Below are 22,872 nucleotides of genomic sequence, written 5' to 3'. Positions count from 1 at the left end.
GGGAGATATCTGTACACTGACTGGTGTCTCTCAGTCCCCTCTCTCTCGGGGGGGGGGGGGGGGTTCTGTACACTGACTGGTGTCTCTCAGTCCCCTCTCTCTCTCAGGGAGATATCTGTACACTGACTGGTGTCTCTCAGTCCCCCTCTCTCAGGGAGATATCTGTACACTGACTGGTGTCTCTCAGTCCTCTCTCTCTCAGGGAGATATCTGTACACTGACTGGTGTCTCTCAGTCCTCTCTCTCTCCCAGGGAGATATTTGTACACTGACTGGTGTCTCAGTCCTCTTTCTCTCAGGGAGATATCTGTACACTGACTGGTGTCTCTCAGTCCCCTCTCTCTCAGGGAGATATCTGTACACTGACTGGTGTCTCTCAGTCCCCTCTCTCTCTCAGGGAGATATCTGTACACTGACTGGTGTCTCTCAGTCCCCTCTCTCTCTCAGGGAGATATCTGTACACTGACTGGTGTCTCTTAGTCCCCTCTCTCTCATGGAGATATCTGTACACTGACTGGTGTCGCTCAGTCCCCTCTCTCGGGGAGATATCTGTACACTGACTGGTGTCTCTCAGTCCCCCTCTCTCTCAGGGAGATATCTGTACACTGACTGGTGTCTCTCAGTCCCCTCTCTCTCTCAGGGAGATATCTGTTCACTGACTGGTGTCTCTCAGTCCCCTCTATCTCTCAGGGAGATATCTGTACACTGACTGGTGTCTCTCAGTCCCCTCTCTCTCTCAGGGAGATATCTGTACACTGACTGGTGTCTCTCAGTCCCCTCCCTCTCATGGAGATATCTGTATACTGACTGGTGTCTCTCAGTCCCCTCTCTCAGGGAGATATCTGTACACTGACTGGTGTCTCTCAGTCCCCTCTCTCTCTCAGGGAGATATCTGTACACTGACTGGTGTCTCTCAGTCCCCTCTCTCTCAGGGAGATATCTGTACACTGACTGGTGTCTCTCAGTCCCCTCTCTCAGGGAGATATCTGTACACTGACTGGTGTCTCTCAGTCCCCTCTCTCTCTCAGGGAGATATCTGTACACAGACTGGTGTCTCTCAGTCCCCCCTCTCTCTCAGGGAGATATCTGTACACTGACTGGTGTCTCTCAGTCCCCTCTCTCTCTCAGGGAGATATCTGTACACTGACTGGTGTCTCTCAGTCCCCTCTCTCTCTCAGGGAGATATCTGTACACTGACTGGTGTCTCTCAGTCCGCTCTCTCTCTCAGGGAGATATCTGTACACTGACTGGTGTCTCTCAGTCCCCTCTCTCTCAGGGATATATCTGTACACTGACTGGTGTCTCTCAGTCCCCTCCCTCTCATGGAGATATCTGTACACTGACTGGTGTCTCTCAGTCCCCTCCCTCTCATGGAGATATCTGTATACTGACTGGTGTCTCTCAGTCCCCTCTCTCAGGGAGATATCTGTACACTGACTGGTGTCTCTCAGTCCCCTCTCTCTCAGGGAGATATCTGTACACTGACTGGTGTCTCTCAGTCCCCTCTCTCAGGGAGATATCTGTACACTGACTGGTGTCTCTCAGTCCCCTCTCTCTCTCAGGGAGATATCTGTACACTGACTGGTGTCTCTCTGTCCTCTCTCTCTCTCAGGGAGATATCTGTACACTGACTGGTGTCTCTCAGTCCCCTCTCTCAGGGAGATATCTGTACACTGACTGGTGTCTCTCAGTCCCCTCTCTCTCTCAGGGAGATATCTGTACACTGACTGGTGTCTCTCAGTCCCCTCTCTCTCTCAGGGAGATATCTGTTCACTGACTGGTGTCTCTCAGTCCCCTCTCTCTCGGGGGGGGGGGGGGGGTTCTGTACACTGACTGGTGTCTCTCAGTCCCCTCTCTCTCTCAGGGAGATATCTGTACACTGACTGGTGTCTCTCAGTCCCCCTCTCTCAGGGAGATATCTGTACACTGACTGGTGTCTCTCAGTCCTCTTTCTCTCAGGGAGATATCTGTACACTGACTGGTGTCTCTCAGTCCCCTCTCTCTCAGGGAGATATCTGTACACTGACTGGTGTCTCTCAGTCCCCTCTCTCTCAGGGAGATATCTGTACACTGACTGGTGTCTCTCAGTCCCCTCTCTCTCAGGGAGATATCTGTACACTGACTGGTGTCTCTCAGTCCCCTCTCTCTCTCAGGGAGATATCTGTACACTGACTGGTGTCTCTCAGTCCCCTCTCTCTCTCAGGGAGATATCTGTACACTGACTGGTGTCTCTTAGTCCCCTCTCTCTCATGGAGATATCTGTACACTGACTGGTGTCTCTCAGTCCCCTCTCTCGGGGAGATATCTGTACACTGACTGGTGTCTCTCAGTCCCTCTCTCTCTCAGGGAGATATCTGTACACTGACTGGTGTCTCTCAGTCCCCCTCTCTCTCAGGGAGATATCTGTACACTGACTGGTGTCTCTCAGTCCCCTCTCTCTCAGGGAGATATCTGTACACTGACTGGTGTCTCTCAGTCCCCTCTCTCTCTCAGGGAGATATCTGTACACTGACTGGTGTCTCTCAGTCCCCTCCCTCTCATGGAGATATCTGTATACTGACTGGTGTCTCTCAGTCCCCTCTCTCAGGGAGATATCTGTACACTGACTGGTGTCTCTCAGTCCCCTCTCTCTCTCAGGGAGATATCTGTACACTGACTGGTGTCTCTCAGTCCCCTCTCTCTCAGGGAGATATCTGTACACTGACTGGTGTCTCTCAGTCCCCTCTCTCAGGGAGATATCTGTACACTGACTGGTGTCTCTCAGTCCCCTCTCTCTCTCAGGGAGATATCTGTACACAGACTGGTGTCTCTCAGTCCCCCCTCTCTCTCAGGGAGATATCTGTACACTGACTGGTGTCTCTCAGTCCCCTCTCTCTCTCAGGGAGATATCTGTACACTGACTGGTGTCTCTCAGTCCCCTCTCTCTCTCAGGGAGATATCTGTACACTGACTGGTGTCTCTCAGTCCGCTCTGTCTCTCAGGGAGATATCTGTACACTGACTGGTGTCTCTCAGTCCCCTCTCTCTCAGGGAGATATCTGTACACTGACTGGTGTCTCTCAGTCCTCTCTCTCTCATGGAGATATCTGTATACTGACTGGTGTCTCTCAGTCCCCTCTCTCTCGGGGAGATATCTGTTCACTGACTGGTGTCTCTCAGTCCCCTCTCTCTCAGGGAGATATCTGTACACTGACTGGTGTCTCTCAGTCCCCTCTCTCAGGGAGATATCTGTACACTGACTGGTGTCTCTCAGTCCCCTCTCTCTCTCAGGGAGATATCTGTACACTGACTGTTGTCTCTCAGTCCCCTCTCTCTCAGGGAGATATCTGTACACTGACTGGTGTCTCTCAGTCCCCTCTCTCTCGGGGAGATATCTGTTCACTGACTGGTGTCTCTCAGTCCCCTCTCTCTCAGGGAGATATCTGTACACTGACTGGTGTCTCTCAGTCCTCTCTCTCTCTCAGGGAGATATCTGTACACTGACTGGTGTCTCTCAGTCCCCTCTCTCAGGGAGATATCTGTACACTGACTGGTGTCTCTCAGTCCCCTCTCTCTCAGGGAGATATCTGTACACTGACTGGTGTCTCTCAGTCCCCTCTCTCTCAGGGAGATATCTGTACACTGACTGGTGTCTCTCAGTCCTCTCTCTCTCTCAGGGAGATATCTGTACACTGACTGGTGTCTCTCAGTCCCCTCTCTCAGGGAGATATCGGTACACTGACTGGTGTCTCTCAGCCCCCCCTCTCTCTCAGGGAGATATCTGTACACTGACTGGTGTCTCTCAGACCCCCTCTCAGAGAGATAACTGTACACTGACTGGTAGCTCTCAGACCCCCTCTCAGGGAGATATCTGTACACTGACTGGTGTCTCTCAGTCCCCTCTCTCTCAGGGAGATATCTGTATACTGACTGGTGTCCCTCAGTCCCCTCTCTCTCTCAGGGAGATATCTGTACACTGACTGGTGTCTCTCAGTCCCCTCTCTCTCAGGGAGATATCTGTACACTGACTGGTGTCTCTCAGTCCCCTCTCTCTCAGGGAGATATCTGTACACTGACTGGTGTCTCTCAGTCCCCTCTCTCTCTCAGGGAGATATCTGTACACTGACTGGTGTCTCTCAGTCCCCTCTCTCTCTCAGGGAGATATCTGTACACTGACTGGTGTCTCTTAGTCCCCTCTCTCTCATGGAGATATCTGTACACTGACTGGTGTCTCTCAGTCCCCTCTCTCGGGGAGATATCTGTACACTGACTGGTGTCTCTCAGTCCCTCTCTCTCTCAGGGAGATATCTGTACACTGACTGGTGTCTCTCAGTCCCCCTCTCTCTCAGGGAGATATCTGTACACTGACTGGTGTCTCTCAGTCCCCTCTCTCTCAGGGAGATATCTGTACACTGACTGGTGTCTCTCAGTCCCCTCTCTCTCTCAGGGAGATATCTGTACACTGACTGGTGTCTCTCAGTCCCCTCCCTCTCATGGAGATATCTGTATACTGACTGGTGTCTCTCAGTCCCCTCTCTCAGGGAGATATCTGTACACTGACTGGTGTCTCTCAGTCCCCTCTCTCTCTCAGGGAGATATCTGTACACTGACTGGTGTCTCTCAGTCCCCTCTCTCTCAGGGAGATATCTGTACACTGACTGGTGTCTCTCAGTCCCCTCTCTCAGGGAGATATCTGTACACTGACTGGTGTCTCTCAGTCCCCTCTCTCTCTCAGGGAGATATCTGTACACAGACTGGTGTCTCTCAGTCCCCCCTCTCTCTCAGGGAGATATCTGTACACTGACTGGTGTCTCTCAGTCCCCTCTCTCTCTCAGGGAGATATCTGTACACTGACTGGTGTCTCTCAGTCCCCTCTCTCTCTCAGGGAGATATCTGTACACTGACTGGTGTCTCTCAGTCCGCTCTGTCTCTCAGGGAGATATCTGTACACTGACTGGTGTCTCTCAGTCCCCTCTCTCTCAGGGAGATATCTGTACACTGACTGGTGTCTCTCAGTCCCCTCCCTCTCATGGAGATATCTGTACACTGACTGGTGTCTCTCAGTCCCCTCCCTCTCATGGAGATATCTGTATACTGACTGGTGTCTCTCAGTCCCCTCTCTCAGGGAGATATCTGTACACTGACTGGTGTCTCTCAGTCCCCTCTCTCTCGGGGAGATATCTGTTCACTGACTGGTGTCTCTCAGTCCCCTCTCTCTCAGGGAGATATCTGTACACTGACTGGTGTCTCTCAGTCCCCTCTCTCAGGGAGATATCTGTACACTGACTGGTGTCTCTCAGTCCCCTCTCTCTCTCAGGGAGATATCTGTACACTGACTGTTGTCTCTCAGTCCCCTCTCTCTCAGGGAGATATCTGTACACTGACTGGTGTCTCTCAGTCCCCTCTCTCTCGGGGAGATATCTGTTCACTGACTGGTGTCTCTCAGTCCCCTCTCTCTCAGGGAGATATCTGTACACTGACTGGTGTCTCTCAGTCCTCTCTCTCTCTCAGGGAGATATCTGTACACTGACTGGTGTCTCTCAGTCCCCTCTCTCAGGGAGATATCTGTACACTGACTGGTGTCTCTCAGTCCCCTCTCTCTCAGGGAGATATCTGTACACTGACTGGTGTCTCTCAGTCCCCTCTCTCTCAGGGAGATATCTGTACACTGACTGGTGTCTCTCAGTCCTCTCTCTCTCTCAGGGAGATATCTGTACACTGACTGGTGTCTCTCAGTCCCCTCTCTCAGGGAGATATCGGTACACTGACTGGTGTCTCTCAGCCCCCCCTCTCTCTCAGGGAGATATCTGTACACTGACTGGTGTCTCTCAGTCCCCTCTCTCAGGGAGATATCTGTACACTGACTGGTGTCTCTCAGTCCCCTCTTTCTCTCAGGGAGATATCTGTACACTGACTGTTGTCTCTCAGTCCCCTCTCTCTCAGGGAGATATCTGTACACTGACTGGTGTCTCTCAGTCCCCTCTCTCTCTCAGGGAGATATCTGTACACTGACTGTTGTCTCTCAGTCCCCTCTCTCTCAGGGAGATATCTGTACACTGACTGGTGTCTCTCAGTCCCCCCACTCTCTCGGGGAGATATCTGTACACTGACTGGTGTCTCTCAGTCCTCTCTCTCAGGGAGATATCTGTACACTGACTGGTGTCTCTCAGTCCCCTCTCTCAGGGAGATATCTGTACACTGACTGGTGTCTCTCAGTCCCCTCTCTCTCTCAGGGAGATATCTGTACACTGACTGGTGTCTCTCAGTCCTCTCTCTCTCAGGGAGATATCTGTCCACTGACTGGTGTCTCTCAGTCCCCTCTCTCTCTCAGGGAGATATCTGTTCACTGACTGGTGTCTCTCAGTCCCCTCTATCTTTCAGGGAGATATCTGTACACTGACTGGTGTCTCTCAGTCCCCTCTCTCTCTCAGGGAGATATCTGTATACTGACTGGCGTCTTTCAGTCCCCTCTCTCTCTCAGGGAGATATCTGTACACTGACTGGTGTCTCTCAGTCCCCTCTCTCTCTCAGGGAGATATCTGTTCACTGACTGGTGTCTCTCAGTCCCCTCTGTCTTTCAGGGAGATATCTGTACACTGACTGGTGTCTCTCAGTCTCCTCTCTCCCTCAGGAAGATATCTGTACACTGACTGGTGTCTCTCAGTCCCCTCTCTCTCAGGGAGATATCTGTACACTGACTGGTGTCTCTCAGTCCCCTCTCTCTCAGGGAGATATCTGTACACTGACTGGTGTCTCTCAGTCCCCTCTTTCTCAGGGAGATATCTGTACACTGACTGGTGTCTCTCAGTCCCCTCTCTCTCAGGGAGATATCTGTACACTGACTGGTGTCTCTCAGTCCCCTCTCTCTCAGGGAGATATCTGTACACTGACTGGTGTCTCTCAGTCCCCTCTCTCAGGGAGATATCTGTTCACTGACTGGTGTCTCTCAGTCCCCTCTGTCTTTCAGGGAGATATCTGTACACTGACTGGTGTCTCTCAGTCCCCTCTCTCTCTCAGGGAGATATCTGTATACTGACTGGCGTCTTTCAGTCCCCTCTCTCTCTCAGGGAGATATCTGTACACTGACTGGTATCTCAGACTCGCTCTTTCAAGGAGATATCTGTACACTGACTGGTGTCTCTCAGTCCTCTCTCTCTCAGGGAGATATCTGTACAGTGACTGGTGTCTCTCAGTCCCCTCTTTCTCAGGGAGATATCTGTACACTGACTGGTGTCTCTCAGTCCCCTCTCTCAGGGAGATATCTGTACACTGACTGGTGTCTCTCAGTCCCCCTCTCTCTCAGGGAGATATCTGTACAGTGACTGGTGTCTCTCAGACCCCTCTCTCTCTCGGGGAGATATCTGCACACTGACTGGTGTCTCTCAGTCCTCTCTCTCTCTCAGGGAGATATCTGTACACTGACTGGTGTCTCTCAGTCCCCTCTCTCAGGGAGATATCTGTACACTGACTGGTGTCTCTCAGTCCCCTCTCTCAGGGAGATATCTGTACGCTGACTGGTGTCTCTCAGTCCCCTCTCTCAGGGAGATATCTGTACGCTGACTGGTGTCTCTCAGTCCTCCCTCTCTCTCAGGGAGATATCTGTACACTGACTGGTGACTCTCAGTCCCCTCTCTCTCTCAGGGAGATATCTGTACACTGACTGGTGTCTCTCAGTCCCCTCTCTCTCAGGGAGATATCTGTACACTGACTGGTGTCTCAGTCCCCTCTCTCTCTCAGGGAGATATCTGTACGCTGACTGGTGTCTCTCAGTCCTCTCTCTCTCTCAGGGAGATATCTGTACACTGACTGGTGTCTCTCAGTCCCCTCCCTCTCATGGAGATATCTGTACACTGACTGGTGTCTCTCAGTCCCCTCCCTCTCATGGAGATATCTGTATACTGACTGGTGTCTCTCAGTCCCCTCTCTCAGGGAGATATCTGTACACTGACTGGTGTCTCTCAGTCCCCTCTCTCTCGGGGAGATATCTGTTCACTGACTGGTGTCTCTCAGTCCCCTCTCTCTCAGGGAGATATCTGTACACTGACTGGTGTCTCTCAGTCCCCTCTCTCAGGGAGATATCTGTACACTGACTGGTGTCTCTCAGTCCCCTCTCTCTCTCAGGGAGATATCTGTACACTGACTGTTGTCTCTCAGTCCCCTCTCTCTCAGGGAGATATCTGTACACTGACTGGTGTCTCTCAGTCCCCTCTCTCTCGGGGAGATATCTGTTCACTGACTGGTGTCTCTCAGTCCCCTCTCTCTCAGGGAGATATCTGTACACTGACTGGTGTCTCTCAGTCCCCGCTCTCTCTCAGGGAGATATCTGTACACTGACTGGTGTCTCTCAGTCCCCTCTCTCTCAGGGAGATATCTGTACACTGACTGGTGTCTCTCAGTCCTCTCTCTCTCTCAGGGAGATATCTGTACACTGACTGGTGTCTCTCAGTCCCCTCTCTCAGGGAGATATCTGTACACTGACTGGTGTCTCTCAGTCCCCTCTCTCTCAGGGAGATATCTGTACACTGACTGGTGTCTCTCAGTCCCCTCTCTCTCAGGGAGATATCTGTACACTGACTGGTGTCTCTCAGTCCTCTCTCTCTCTCAGGGAGATATCTGTACACTGACTGGTGTCTCTCAGTCCCCTCTCTCAGGGAGATATCGGTACACTGACTGGTGTCTCTCAGCCCCCCCTCTCTCTCAGGGAGATATCTGTACACTGACTGGTGTCTCTCAGTCCCCTCTCTCAGGGAGATATCTGTACACTGACTGGTGTCTCTCAGTCCCCTCTTTCTCTCAGGGAGATATCTGTACACTGACTGTTGTCTCTCAGTCCCCTCTCTCTCAGGGAGATATCTGTACACTGACTGGTGTCTCTCAGTCCCCTCTCTCTCTCAGGGAGATATCTGTACACTGACTGTTGTCTCTCAGTCCCCTCTCTCTCAGGGAGATATCTGTACACTGACTGGTGTCTCTCAGTCCCCCCACTCTCTCGGGGAGATATCTGTACACTGACTGGTGTCTCTCAGTCCTCTCTCTCAGGGAGATATCTGTACACTGACTGGTGTCTCTCAGTCCCCTCTCTCAGGGAGATATCTGTACACTGACTGGTGTCTCTCAGTCCCCTCTCTCTCTCAGGGAGATATCTGTACACTGACTGGTGTCTCTCAGTCCTCTCTCTCTCAGGGAGATATCTGTCCACTGACTGGTGTCTCTCAGTCCCCTCTCTCTCTCAGGGAGATATCTGTTCACTGACTGGTGTCTCTCAGTCCCCTCTATCTTTCAGGGAGATATCTGTACACTGACTGGTGTCTCTCAGTCCCCTCTCTCTCTCAGGGAGATATCTGTATACTGACTGGCGTCTTTCAGTCCCCTCTCTCTCTCAGGGAGATATCTGTACACTGACTGGTGTCTCTCAGTCCCCTCTCTCTCTCAGGGAGATATCTGTTCACTGACTGGTGTCTCTCAGTCCCCTCTGTCTTTCAGGGAGATATCTGTACACTGACTGGTGTCTCTCAGTCTCCTCTCTCCCTCAGGAAGATATCTGTACACTGACTGGTGTCTCTCAGTCCCCTCTCTCTCAGGGAGATATCTGTACACTGACTGGTGTCTCTCAGTCCCCTCTCTCTCAGGGAGATATCTGTACACTGACTGGTGTCTCTCAGTCCCCTCTTTCTCAGGGAGATATCTGTACACTGACTGGTGTCTCTCAGTCCCCTCTCTCTCAGGGAGATATCTGTACACTGACTGGTGTCTCTCAGTCCCCTCTCTCTCAGGGAGATATCTGTACACTGACTGGTGTCTCTCAGTCCCCTCTCTCAGGGAGATATCTGTTCACTGACTGGTGTCTCTCAGTCCCCTCTGTCTTTCAGGGAGATATCTGTACACTGACTGGTGTCTCTCAGTCCCCTCTCTCTCTCAGGGAGATATCTGTATACTGACTGGCGTCTTTCAGTCCCCTCTCTCTCTCAGGGAGATATCTGTACACTGACTGGTATCTCAGACTCGCTCTTTCAAGGAGATATCTGTACACTGACTGGTGTCTCTCAGTCCTCTCTCTCTCAGGGAGATATCTGTACAGTGACTGGTGTCTCTCAGTCCCCTCTTTCTCAGGGAGATATCTGTACACTGACTGGTGTCTCTCAGTCCCCTCTCTCAGGGAGATATCTGTACACTGACTGGTGTCTCTCAGTCCCCCTCTCTCTCAGGGAGATATCTGTACAGTGACTGGTGTCTCTCAGACCCCTCTCTCTCTCGGGGAGATATCTGCACACTGACTGGTGTCTCTCAGTCCTCTCTCTCTCTCAGGGAGATATCTGTACACTGACTGGTGTCTCTCAGTCCCCTCTCTCAGGGAGATATCTGTACACTGACTGGTGTCTCTCAGTCCCCTCTCTCAGGGAGATATCTGTACGCTGACTGGTGTCTCTCAGTCCCCTCTCTCAGGGAGATATCTGTACGCTGACTGGTGTCTCTCAGTCCTCCCTCTCTCTCAGGGAGATATCTGTACACTGACTGGTGACTCTCAGTCCCCTCTCTCTCTCAGGGAGATATCTGTACACTGACTGGTGTCTCTCAGTCCCCTCTCTCTCAGGGAGATATCTGTACACTGACTGGTGTCTCAGTCCCCTCTCTCTCTCAGGGAGATATCTGTACGCTGACTGGTGTCTCTCAGTCCTCTCTCTCTCTCAGGGAGATATCTGTACACTGACTGGTGTCTCAGTCCTCTCTCTCTCTCAGGGAGATATCTGTACACTGACTGGTGTCTCAGTCCCCTCTCTCTCTCAGGGAGATATCTGTACGCTGACTGGTGTCTCTCAGTCCTCCCTCTCTCTGAGGGAGATATCTGTACACTGACTGGTGTCTCTCAGTCCCCTCTCTCAGGGAGATATCTGTACGCTGACTGGTGTCTCTCAGTCCTCTCTCTCAGGGAGATATCTGTACACTGACTGGTGTCTCTCAGTCCCCTCTCTCTCAGGGAGATATCTGTACACTGACTGGTGTCTCTCAGTCCCCTCACTCTCAGGGAGATATCTGTACACTGACTGGTGTCTCTCAGTCCCCCCTCTCTCTCAGGGAGATATCTGTACACTGACTGGTGTCTCTCAGTCCCCCTCTCTCAGGGAGATATCTGTACACTGACTGGTGTCTCTCAGTCCCCCCTCTCAGGGAGATATCTGTACACTGACTGGTGTCTCTCAGTCCCCTCTCTCTCTCAGGGAGATATCTGTATACTGACTGGTGTCTCTCAGTCCCCACGCTCCCTCAGGGAGATATCTGTATACTGACTGGTGTCTCCCAGTCCCCTCTCTCTCTCAGGGAGATATCTGTACACTGACTGGTGTCTCTCAGTCCTCTCTCTCTCAGGGAGATATCTGTACACTGACTGGTGTCTCTCAGTCCCCTCTCTCTCTCAGGGAGATATCTGTACACTGACTGGTGTCTCTCAGGGAGATATCTGTAAGCTGACTGGTGTCTCTCAGTCCCCCCTCTCTCTCTAAGGGAGATATCTGTACACAGACTGGTGTCTCTCAGTCCCCTCTCTCTCTCAGGGAGATATCTGTACACTGACTGGTGTCTCTCAGTCCCCTCTCTCTCAGGGAGATATCTGTGCACTGACTGGTGTCTCTCAGTCCCCCTCTCTCAGGGAGATATCTGTACACTGACTGGTGTCTCTCAGTCCCCTCTCTCTCGGGGGGGGGGGGGGGGGGGTTCTGTACACTGACTGGTGTCTCTCAGTCCCCTCTCTCTCTCAGGGAGATATCTGTACACTGACTGGTGTCTCTCAGTCCCCCTCTCTCAGGGAGATATCTGTACACTGACTGGTGTCTCTCAGTCCTCTCTCTCTCAGGGAGATATCTGTACACTGACTGGTGTCTCTCAGTCCTCTCTCTCTCCCAGGGAGATATTTGTACACTGACTGGTGTCTCAGTCCTCTTTCTCTCAGGGAGATATCTGTACACTGACTGGTGTCTCTCAGTCCCCTCTCTCTCAGGGAGATATCTGTACACTGACTGGTGTCTCTCAGTCCCCTCTCTCTCTCAGGGAGATATCTGTACACTGACTGGTGTCTCTCAGTCCCCTCTCTCTCTCAGGGAGATATCTGTACACTGACTGGTGTCTCTTAGTCCCCTCTCTCTCATGGAGATATCTGTACACTGACTGGTGTCGCTCAGTCCCCTCTCTCGGGGAGATATCTGTACACTGACTGGTGTCTCTCAGTCCCCCTCTCTCTCAGGGAGATATCTGTACACTGACTGGTGTCTCTCAGTCCCCTCTCTCTCTCAGGGAGATATCTGTTCACTGACTGGTGTCTCTCAGTCCCCTCTATCTCTCAGGGAGATATCTGTACACTGACTGGTGTCTCTCAGTCCCCTCTCTCTCTCAGGGAGATATCTGTACACTGACTGGTGTCTCTCAGTCCCCTCCCTCTCATGGAGATATCTGTATACTGACTGGTGTCTCTCAGTCCCCTCTCTCAGGGAGATATCTGTACACTGACTGGTGTCTCTCAGTCCCCTCTCTCTCTCAGGGAGATATCTGTACACTGACTGGTGTCTCTCAGTCCCCTCTCTCTCAGGGAGATATCTGTACACTGACTGGTGTCTCTCAGTCCCCTCTCTCAGGGAGATATCTGTACACTGACTGGTGTCTCTCAGTCCCCTCTCTCTCTCAGGGAGATATCTGTACACAGACTGGTGTCTCTCAGTCCCCCCTCTCTCTCAGGGAGATATCTGTACACTGACTGGTGTCTCTCAGTCCCCTCTCTCTCTCAGGGAGATATCTGTACACTGACTGGTGTCTCTCAGTCCCCTCTCTCTCTCAGGGAGATATCTGTACACTGACTGGTGTCTCTCAGTCCCCTCCCTCTCAGGGAGATATCTGTACACTGACTGGTGTCTCTCAGTCCCCTCCCTCTCATGGAGATATCTGTATACTGACTGGTGTCTCTCAGTCCCCTCTCTCAGGGAGATATCTGTACACTGACTGGTGTCTCTCAGTCCCCTCTCTCTCAGGGAGATATCTGTACACTGACTGGTGTCTCTCAGTCCCCTCTCTCAGGGAGATATCTGTACACTGACTGGTGTCTCTCAGTCCCCTCTCTCTCTCAGGGAGATATCTGTACACTGACTGGTGTCTCTCTGTCCTCTCTCTCTCTCAGGGAGATATCTGTACACTGACTGGTGTCTCTCAGTCCCCTCTCTCAGGGAGATATCTGTACACTGACTGGTGTCTCTCAGTCCCCTCTCTCTCTCAGGGAGATATCTGTACACTGACTGGTGTCTCTCAGTCCCCTCTCTCTCTCAGGGAGATATCTGTTCACTGACTGGTGTCTCTCAGTCCCCTCTCTCTCGGGGGGGGGGGGGGGGGTTCTGTACACTGACTGGTGTCTCTCAGTCCCCTCTCTCTCTCAGGGAGATATCTGTACACTGACTGGTGTCTCTCAGTCCCCCTCTCTCAGGGAGATATCTGTACACTGACTGGTGTCTCTCAGTCCTCTTTCTCTCAGGGAGATATCTGTACACTGACTGGTGTCTCTCAGTCCCCTCTCTCTCAGGGAGATATCTGTACACTGACTGGTGTCTCTCAGTCCCCTCTCTCTCAGGGAGATATCTGTACACTGACTGGTGTCTCTCAGTCCCCTCTCTCTCAGGGAGATATCTGTACACTGACTGGTGTCTCTCAGTCCCCTCTCTCTCTCAGGGAGATATCTGTACACTGACTGGTGTCTCTCAGTCCCCTCTCTCTCTCAGGGAGATATCTGTACACTGACTGGTGTCTCTTAGTCCCCTCTCTCTCATGGAGATATCTGTACACTGACTGGTGTCTCTCAGTCCCCTCTCTCGGGGAGATATCTGTACACTGACTGGTGTCTCTCAGTCCCTCTCTCTCTCAGGGAGATATCTGTACACTGACTGGTGTCTCTCAGTCCCCCTCTCTCTCAGGGAGATATCTGTACACTGACTGGTGTCTCTCAGTCCCCTCTCTCTCAGGGAGATATCTGTACACTGACTGGTGTCTCTCAGTCCCCTCTCTCTCTCAGGGAGATATCTGTACACTGACTGGTGTCTCTCAGTCCCCTCCCTCTCATGGAGATATCTGTATACTGACTGGTGTCTCTCAGTCCCCTCTCTCAGGGAGATATCTGTACACTGACTGGTGTCTCTCAGTCCCCTCTCTCTCTCAGGGAGATATCTGTACACTGACTGGTGTCTCTCAGTCCCCTCTCTCTCAGGGAGATATCTGTACACTGACTGGTGTCTCTCAGTCCCCTCTCTCAGGGAGATATCTGTACACTGACTGGTGTCTCTCAGTCCCCTCTCTCTCTCAGGGAGATATCTGTACACAGACTGGTGTCTCTCAGTCCCCCCTCTCTCTCAGGGAGATATCTGTACACTGACTGGTGTCTCTCAGTCCCCTCTCTCTCTCAGGGAGATATCTGTACACTGACTGGTGTCTCTCAGTCCCCTCTCTCTCTCAGGGAGATATCTGTACACTGACTGGTGTCTCTCAGTCCGCTCTGTCTCTCAGGGAGATATCTGTACACTGACTGGTGTCTCTCAGTCCCCTCTCTCTCAGGGAGATATCTGTACACTGACTGGTGTCTCTCAGTCCTCTCTCTCTCATGGAGATATCTGTATACTGACTGGTGTCTCTCAGTCCCCTCTCTCTCGGGGAGATATCTGTTCACTGACTGGTGTCTCTCAGTCCCCTCTCTCTCAGGGAGATATCTGTACACTGACTGGTGTCTCTCAGTCCCCTCTCTCAGGGAGATATCTGTACACTGACTGGTGTCTCTCAGTCCCCTCTCTCTCTCAGGGAGATATCTGTACACTGACTGTTGTCTCTCAGTCCCCTCTCTCTCAGGGAGATATCTGTACACTGACTGGTGTCTCTCAGTCCCCTCTCTCTCGGGGAGATATCTGTTCACTGACTGGTGTCTCTCAGTCCCCTCTCTCTCAGGGAGATATCTGTACACTGACTGGTGTCTCTCAGTCCTCTCTCTCTCTCAGGGAGATATCTGTACACTGACTGGTGTCTCTCAGTCCCCTCTCTCAGGGAGATATCTGTACACTGACTGGTGTCTCTCAGTCCCCTCTCTCTCAGGGAGATATCTGTACACTGACTGGTGTCTCTCAGTCCCCTCTCTCTCAGGGAGATATCTGTACACTGACTGGTGTCTCTCAGTCCTCTCTCTCTCTCAGGGAGATATCTGTACACTGACTGGTGTCTCTCAGTCCCCTCTCTCAGGGAGATATCGGTACACTGACTGGTGTCTCTCAGCCCCCCCTCTCTCTCAGGGAGATATCTGTACACTGACTGGTGTCTCTCAGACCCCCTCTCAGAGAGATAACTGTACACTGACTGGTAGCTCTCAGACCCCCTCTCAGGGAGATATCTGTACACTGACTGGTGTCTCTCAGTCCCCTCTCTCTCAGGGAGATATCTGTATACTGACTGGTGTCCCTCAGTCCCCTCTCTCTCTCAGGGAGATATCTGTACACTGACTGGTGTCTCTCAGTCCCCTCTCTCTCAGGGAGATATCTGTACACTGACTGGTGTCTCTCAGTCCCCTCTCTCTCAGGGAGATATCTGTACACTGACTGGTGTCTCTCAGTCCCCTCTCTCTCTCAGGGAGATATCTGTACACTGACTGGTGTCTCTCAGTCCCCTCTCTCTCTCAGGGAGATATCTGTACACTGACTGGTGTCTCTTAGTCCCCTCTCTCTCATGGAGATATCTGTACACTGACTGGTGTCTCTCAGTCCCCTCTCTCGGGGAGATATCTGTACACTGACTGGTGTCTCTCAGTCCCTCTCTCTCTCAGGGAGATATCTGTACACTGACTGGTGTCTCTCAGTCCCCCTCTCTCTCAGGGAGATATCTGTACACTGACTGGTGTCTCTCAGTCCCCTCTCTCTCAGGGAGATATCTGTACACTGACTGGTGTCTCTCAGTCCCCTCTCTCTCTCAGGGAGATATCTGTACACTGACTGGTGTCTCTCAGTCCCCTCCCTCTCATGGAGATATCTGTATACTGACTGGTGTCTCTCAGTCCCCTCTCTCAGGGAGATATCTGTACACTGACTGGTGTCTCTCAGTCCCCTCTCTCTCTCAGGGAGATATCTGTACACTGACTGGTGTCTCTCAGTCCTCTCTCTCTGGGAGATATCTGTACACTGACTGGTGTCTCTCAGGGAGATATCTGGTCACTGACTGGTGTCTCTCAGTCCGCTCTCTCAGGGAGATATCTGTACACTGACTGGTGTCTCTCAGTCCCCTCTCTCGGGGAGATATCTGTACACTGACTGGTGTCTCTCAGTCCCCCTCTCTCTCAGGGAGATATCTGTACAGTGATTGGTGTCTCTCAGTCCCCTCTCTCTCTCAGGGAGATATCTGGTCACTGACTGGTGTCTCTCAGTCCGCTCTCTCAGGGAGATATCTGTACACTGACTGGTGTCTCTCAGTCCCCTCTCTCGGGGAGATATCTGTACACTGACTGGTGTCTCTCAGTCCCCCTCTCTCTCAGGGAGATATCTGTACAGTGATTGGTGTCTCTCAGTCCCCTCTCTCTCTCAGGGAGATATCTGTACACTGACTGGTGTCTCTCAGGGAGATATCTGTACACTGACTGGTGTCTCTCAGTCCCCCTCTCTCTCAGGGAGATATCTATACCGTGATTGGTGTCTCTCAGTCCCCTCTCTCTCTCAGGGAGATATCTGTACACCGACTGGTGTCTCTCAGTCCTCTCTCTCTCTCAGGGAGATATCTGTACACTGACTGGTGTCTCTCAGTCCCCTCTCTCGGGGAGATATCTGTATACTGACTGGTGTCTCTCAATCCCTCCGGGAGATATCTGTACACTGCCTGGTATCTCAGACTTGCTCTTTCAGGGAGATATCTGTACACTGACTGGTGTCTCTCAGTCCCCGCTCTCTCAGGGAGATATCTGTACCCTGACTGGTGTCTCTCAGTCCCCTCTCTCTCAGGGAGATATCTGTATAGTGACTGGTGTCTCTCAGTCCCTCTCTCGGAGTTATCTGTGCACTGACTGCTGTGTCCCAGTCCCTCCTCTCTGTCAGCGAGATATCTGTAAACTGATGTCTACCATGTCATTTGTCTGGATTTCCAGAAGGCACTTTGACAAAGTTCCCCACGAGAGACTTTTAGCTAAAACTCGAAGCTCATCCAATTGAAAGCAAATTACTGAAGCAGTTCGGAAATTTCGCTGCACAACGGGGAAAAGGATAGTGGGCAGGCCCCCACTATCCCTGGGAACAGTACCCAGAGGAACCTGGGTGTCCTTGTCCATAAGTCACTCAAGGCTGGCAATACAGGTGCAGCGAGCTGTTGGCAAAGCTGATGGAACGTTGACCTTTATCGCGAGAGGATTTGAGGACAAGATTTGATTTGATTTATTGTCACATATATTAGTATACAGTAAAAAGTATTGTTTCTTGCCTGCTGTACAAACAATGCATACCGTACACAGGGAAGGAAGGAGAGACTGCAGAATATAATGTCACAGTTATAGCAAGGTGTAGAGAAAAGATCAACTTAATACGAGGTAGGTGCATTCAAAAGTCTTGATGGCAGTCGGGAAGAAGCTGTTCTTGAGGCGGTTGGTACGTGACCTCAAACTTTGGTATCTTTTTCCTGACGGAAGGAGGTGGAAGAGAGTATGTCCGGGGTGCGTGGGGTCCTTAATTATGCTGGCTGCCTTTCCGAAGCAGCGGGAATTATAGATAGAGTCAATGGATGGGAGGCTGGTTTGCGTGATGGATTGGGCTACATTCACGACCTCTTGTAGTTTCCTGCGGTCTTGGGCAGAGCAGGCTCCATACCAAGCTGTGATACCAGAAAGAATGCTTTCTATGGTGAGTAGCAGCGAGGCCTTGCTTCAATTATACTGCAGCTTTGTTAGACCACATCAGGGGTCTTCTGGGCAGTGTTGGTCCCCTAACCTCAGAAAGAATCGTGTTGTCGCAGAGGGAGTGTGATGAAGATTCACCAGACTTGTCCAGGAAATGAAGGGACTGTCCAATAAAGATAGATTGGGGCAACCTGGGGCCTGTTTTCTCCAGAGTTTCAACCAATGAGAGGTGACCGCCTTGACACCTGCAAAATACCTCAAGGGATTGACAGGGTCAATGCAGGTTAGACATTCCCCCTGGGTCGGGGTGTTTAGAACCAGGCGGCACAATTTCAAAATTGGAGGGGAGGGGGGGGAAGAGGAGCCACTTGGGACCGAGGGGAGGAGAAGTTTCTTTACGCAGAGGGTAGTGAATCTTTGGAATTCTGGACCCCAGAGGGCAGTGGAAGCTCAGTCACTGAGACTGTTTAAAGCAGAGATTGATTGATTCCTGATTAACAATAAGGGTAAAGGGTTACGGGCATCATGCGGGTGTAAAAGGCGTCTGATCAGCTATGATCATATTTTTATTTTTTTTTAAATTTAGAGTACCCAATTCATTTTTTCCAATTGAGGGGCACATCTTTGGGTTGTGGGGGCGAAACCCACACAAACACAGGGAGAATGTGCAAACTCCACACGGACAGTGACGCAGAGCCGGGATCGAACCTGGGACCTCGGCGCCGTGAGGCAGCAGTGCTAACCCACTGCGCCACCGTGCTGCCCACAGCCATGATCGTATTGAATGGCGGAGCAGGTTAGACGGGTTGAATGGCCTCCTGTTCCTCCAATTGCTACATCGCCCCCATGTCTTGGGAACCTGGGACAGAGAACAGTTCAGATTTGCTGAGTAACCACTCCCCCACCCCCCGATATCTGTCTGAAGGTTCGGTGGGCTAATGATGCTCCTCATCGGGGCTGGTTTAGTGCAGGGCTAAATCGCTGGCTTTCAAAGCAGGCCAGCAGCACGGTTCAATTCCTGTACCAGCCTCCCCGAACAGGTGCCGGAATGTGGCAACTAGGGGCTTTTCACAGTAACTTCATTTGAAGCCTACATATGACAATAAGCGATTTTCATTTCATCGTGCTGGGGGCCGGGGTAGTGGAGGCAGAAGGGGAGAGGGGGAAACATCCTCGTAACACTTTCTCCAATTTCCACCCAAAGTCAGCTTATTGATTCTTTGTTCTTTTAGGGGCTCCTTAGAGCCAAAGATTTTATTATTTTATCATTCATTCATGGTTATGTGGGGCATCCCTGGCATGTATTGCCCATCCCTAATTGCCCCTCAAAGTGGGGCACCTTGAATACATTGGTGTAGGTACACCCACTGCTGTTAGGGAGGAGGGAGTTCCAGGATTTTGACCCAATGACAGTGAAGGAACGGCCGTATATTTCCGAGTCGGGATGGTGAGTGAGGTTTGGAGGTGGTGGGCTTCCCCTGGTCCTTCTGGATGGTAGAGGGGTCGGAAGGTGCTGTCGAAGGAGCCTTGGCCGTAAGTCAGAAGGAAATGCCGCCGGAGTCTCCAGTCCCGCACGATAACTGAAAATAAAATTTCTTTGCAATAAATTTGAGTACCCGATTCATTTTTGTTCTGCCAGTTAAGGGCAATTCACCTGTCCTGCAAGTCTTTTTGGCTTGTGGGGCAAAACCCACGCCGACACGGGGAGAATGTAGAAACTCCATACGGACAGTGACCCGGGGCTGGGATCGAACCCGGGTCCTCAGCGACATGAGGCAGCAGTGCTAACCCCCGCTGCCCCGCAGAAAATAAAACTTCGAAACGGACAGGCACGCTTCTGTGGCAGAAACATTTAACGGTTGGTAAGTGAATTTTCTTTTTTAAAATGTATTTGTTCACAGTGGTGTTGCTCCGCGGCGAGGACTTCCAAAGGCTCTCAACCCTCGGAGAAGAAATTCCTCCTCACCCGTCTTAAATTGGCCTCCCTTTATTCTGAGACTGTCCCATGAGGGGCAAACATCCTCTCAGCATTTCCCGTCAAACCCCCCAGGAATCCCATGTTTCAATGAAATCTCTCGTTCTTCGAAATTGCAACGAGTCCCGATCTGTTTAACCTTTGCTCACAAGACCCTCCATTCTTCTCTGAAACCCCTCCAATTAAACAAGGCGCTGGATTCTCCTTTTCTGAGGCTCAGTGTTGGAACCAACAGAGAATCTGTGGACTTTTACAACAGAAACACTGGCGCCCGAGGGGGTCAGCACCGGCTCCACGTGGAACAGAATCGATTCCAATGAGAAATGGTGCAGGATTCACTGGGGCCGTGATCGACACTCGGGAGGTTGACAAGCTGCATCCGCAGATACACATTACCCTCCCCACACACACTCATCCCAGCCAACAAGATGGCACTGGTTTTGCTGGAGCACGCCCATACAGCTGATGGGTCGGCTAGGGTCAGAGGGCACACGGCGACACAATATACGACCCGTGACCTTCGGTGGGCAGTCAGCGGCGGTGTGCACAGCTGCCTTGCCGGCTGCGGCAATGGTATTCCGAGCCACCCCCCACCCCGGCCCCACAGCCCACCTGGCCCCTGACCTGTCAGCAAACTATGGCGATGTTGGACACCTTCCGTACGCCCTCTCCCTCAGCAGCCACCATGCCGGTTTCACAACTTTTAAAAGTATTAGTGAACCGCGTCGCCGGGATCTCGGTGCATCGGAGAATCCCTGATCAGGCCCGCTAATGATACACAAACGAGGCCTAGTTTATGCGCGGAGTGAACCGCATTGACTCTGAGGTAACGGGGAATCATAATTTTGCCGTCGGAAGCTGCTCTCCGCCAAATCGCATTTGCTGACACATCGGAGGCCAAACCGCGGAAGGGGGGGGGGGGGGGAATTCTGAAAAGGAGCCCCTCCCCATTGCCCCACCCAACCCCTGACTTGGCTTTGCAGCAGGGTACATTGAGGGCAAGTGTATTTACAACCCTGGTCCTATCCTAAGGGGCCGTTCCCCATCCCCGAGAGGCTGGGGAGAGGAAACTGAAAAAAAGGGGGATGTAGAATTAAAAATGGCAGCTCCGATTGACCCCATTGTCACCCCTTCTCTCGCTCGCTCCCAAATCGCTGGAGAGAACGGAGCCCGGCTGATTCCCCACTGCTCCTCAGGGAAACGCAGACGAGGAGATGAGTGGGGGTGACTTACACCCCCCCCCCACAGGCCGGGAACTTTAGCACAAAAAGAAGAAATTGTCCCTCCTCCGCCAACTTGTTCTGAATGTGCTCGACTGAAATCCAGGGTGAATGTGTGATCTTACCTGGACAGAACGACAGACGTCCAGTGCTGCAACCCCCACCCAGCTGTTTTTGTAGGAGCAGAAAGTAGGCCATTCGGTCCATCGATCTGCTTCTTGTCGCGAAGTGAGTGTGCACCGTGTGACGTGCCCGCCCCGTCTCAAAACTTTGCGCCAGCTCGGGTTACACCCGTAATGAGGAGCTTGCAGACACACAGTTTGTACAAATCTTTTCATTTATTGGGTCGCGACGTGGATTCACAGTTTTTTCCCCCGAAAGGATAAGAAATGGAACCGGCACCCCCGGGGGGCTGGGGACACGGCCCACCCTCTGGAACCAGCTTCTCGGCCACGGCCCCTCAGCCCGCTGGGCGGGCTTTCGAAGGGGAGGCTTCATTAGCAGAGGGCGGGCAGGGCTGCACCGAGGTCAACGGGGGAGCCGGCTCGACGCTGTGTCCACCCTCCCAAACCCGGTGGGCCTTTACCCCCCACCCCTGCCCCTGGCCCGAGCTGCTCAATCTGGAGCCTGGGGAAGGGGAGGGCGGAGGAACGCGGAATCGGGGCGGGCGAGAGGAAGCGCGAGACGGATTGGGAAACGGAACAGACACGCTGGGAGGGGAATGAGGAAGGGGGCAAACAACAAGGAGCTGTACAAAGACACGGAAAACCCTTCAGCCAAGTTCAAATTTACACCAGTACACAATCCAATAGATTCTAACTAACAAACACTAGCGGTTAAATCAGTTACCTAATGATTCCGGCTGTAACAACCCATAGCGCCAGATCCCGGTGGGGGAGGGATTGTCAGAGGGGAGGAGAAAAATAACCCAGTCCGGGGGGGGGTCCCGGCCAGAGCCCGACTCGTGTGAGCGAGTCTCCATGCGGAGGGGCTGTAGTACCCCACCCCTCCCGTTACAGCGCTTCACCCACACGCGGGGCTTCCCGCAGTTCTCCGGTGGGGGCGGATTCCTGGACAATCTGATATCCCAGCTGACAGACACGAGGAGGAGGAGGGAGGAGGGGGGCAGAGAGAGAGAGAGAGAGGACAAGCATTGAGGACCCTGTACAAAAACGCGGAGCCTGGACGCAGTCGTCTTCAGCAGACTAGCCTGGACCGAGACAAACAGCTGCCTCTCCGCAGGTAGTGTTATCAGACACGCCTGTCCCGGGTAATCCCCCCCCCAAAGCCACTCCAATCCGACACACAAGCCCCTTCCTCCCCACCAAAATGGATGAAAATGCTCACTCAGCTGGGAGACAGGAGATGAATTTCATTTGGTCTGACATCATGGTTGGATTAAGGGCGGAATGATGGAAGTGAAAGAGAGAGAGAAGGGGAAAGAGAGAGAGAGAGAGAAGGGGAACGAGAGAGAGAGAGAGAGAAGGGGGAAAGAGAGAGAGAGAGAGGAGGAGAGAGAGGAGAGAGAGAGAGAGAGGAGAGAGAGAGAGAGAGAAGGAGAGAGAGAGAGAGAAGGGGAGAGAGAGAAGGGGAGAGAGAGAGGGGGAGAGAGAGAGAGAGAGAGAGAAGGGGAGAGAGAGAGAGAGAGAAGGGGGAAAGAGAGAGAGAGAGGAGAGAACGAAGGAGAGACGAGAGAGAGAGAGAGAAGGGGAACGAGAGAAGAGACGAGAAGAGAGAGAGAAGGGAAAGAGAGAGAAGGGAAGAGAAGAGAGAGAGAAGGGGAGAGAGAGAGAGAGAGAAGGGGAGAGAGAGAAGAGAGAGGGAAGAG

Source organism: Scyliorhinus torazame, unplaced genomic scaffold (assembly GCF_047496885.1).
Source record: "Scyliorhinus torazame isolate Kashiwa2021f unplaced genomic scaffold, sScyTor2.1 scaffold_1374, whole genome shotgun sequence".
In the NCBI taxonomy this organism is placed as follows: Eukaryota; Metazoa; Chordata; class Chondrichthyes; order Carcharhiniformes; family Scyliorhinidae; genus Scyliorhinus; species Scyliorhinus torazame.
This window is presented reverse-complemented; position numbering follows the sequence as displayed.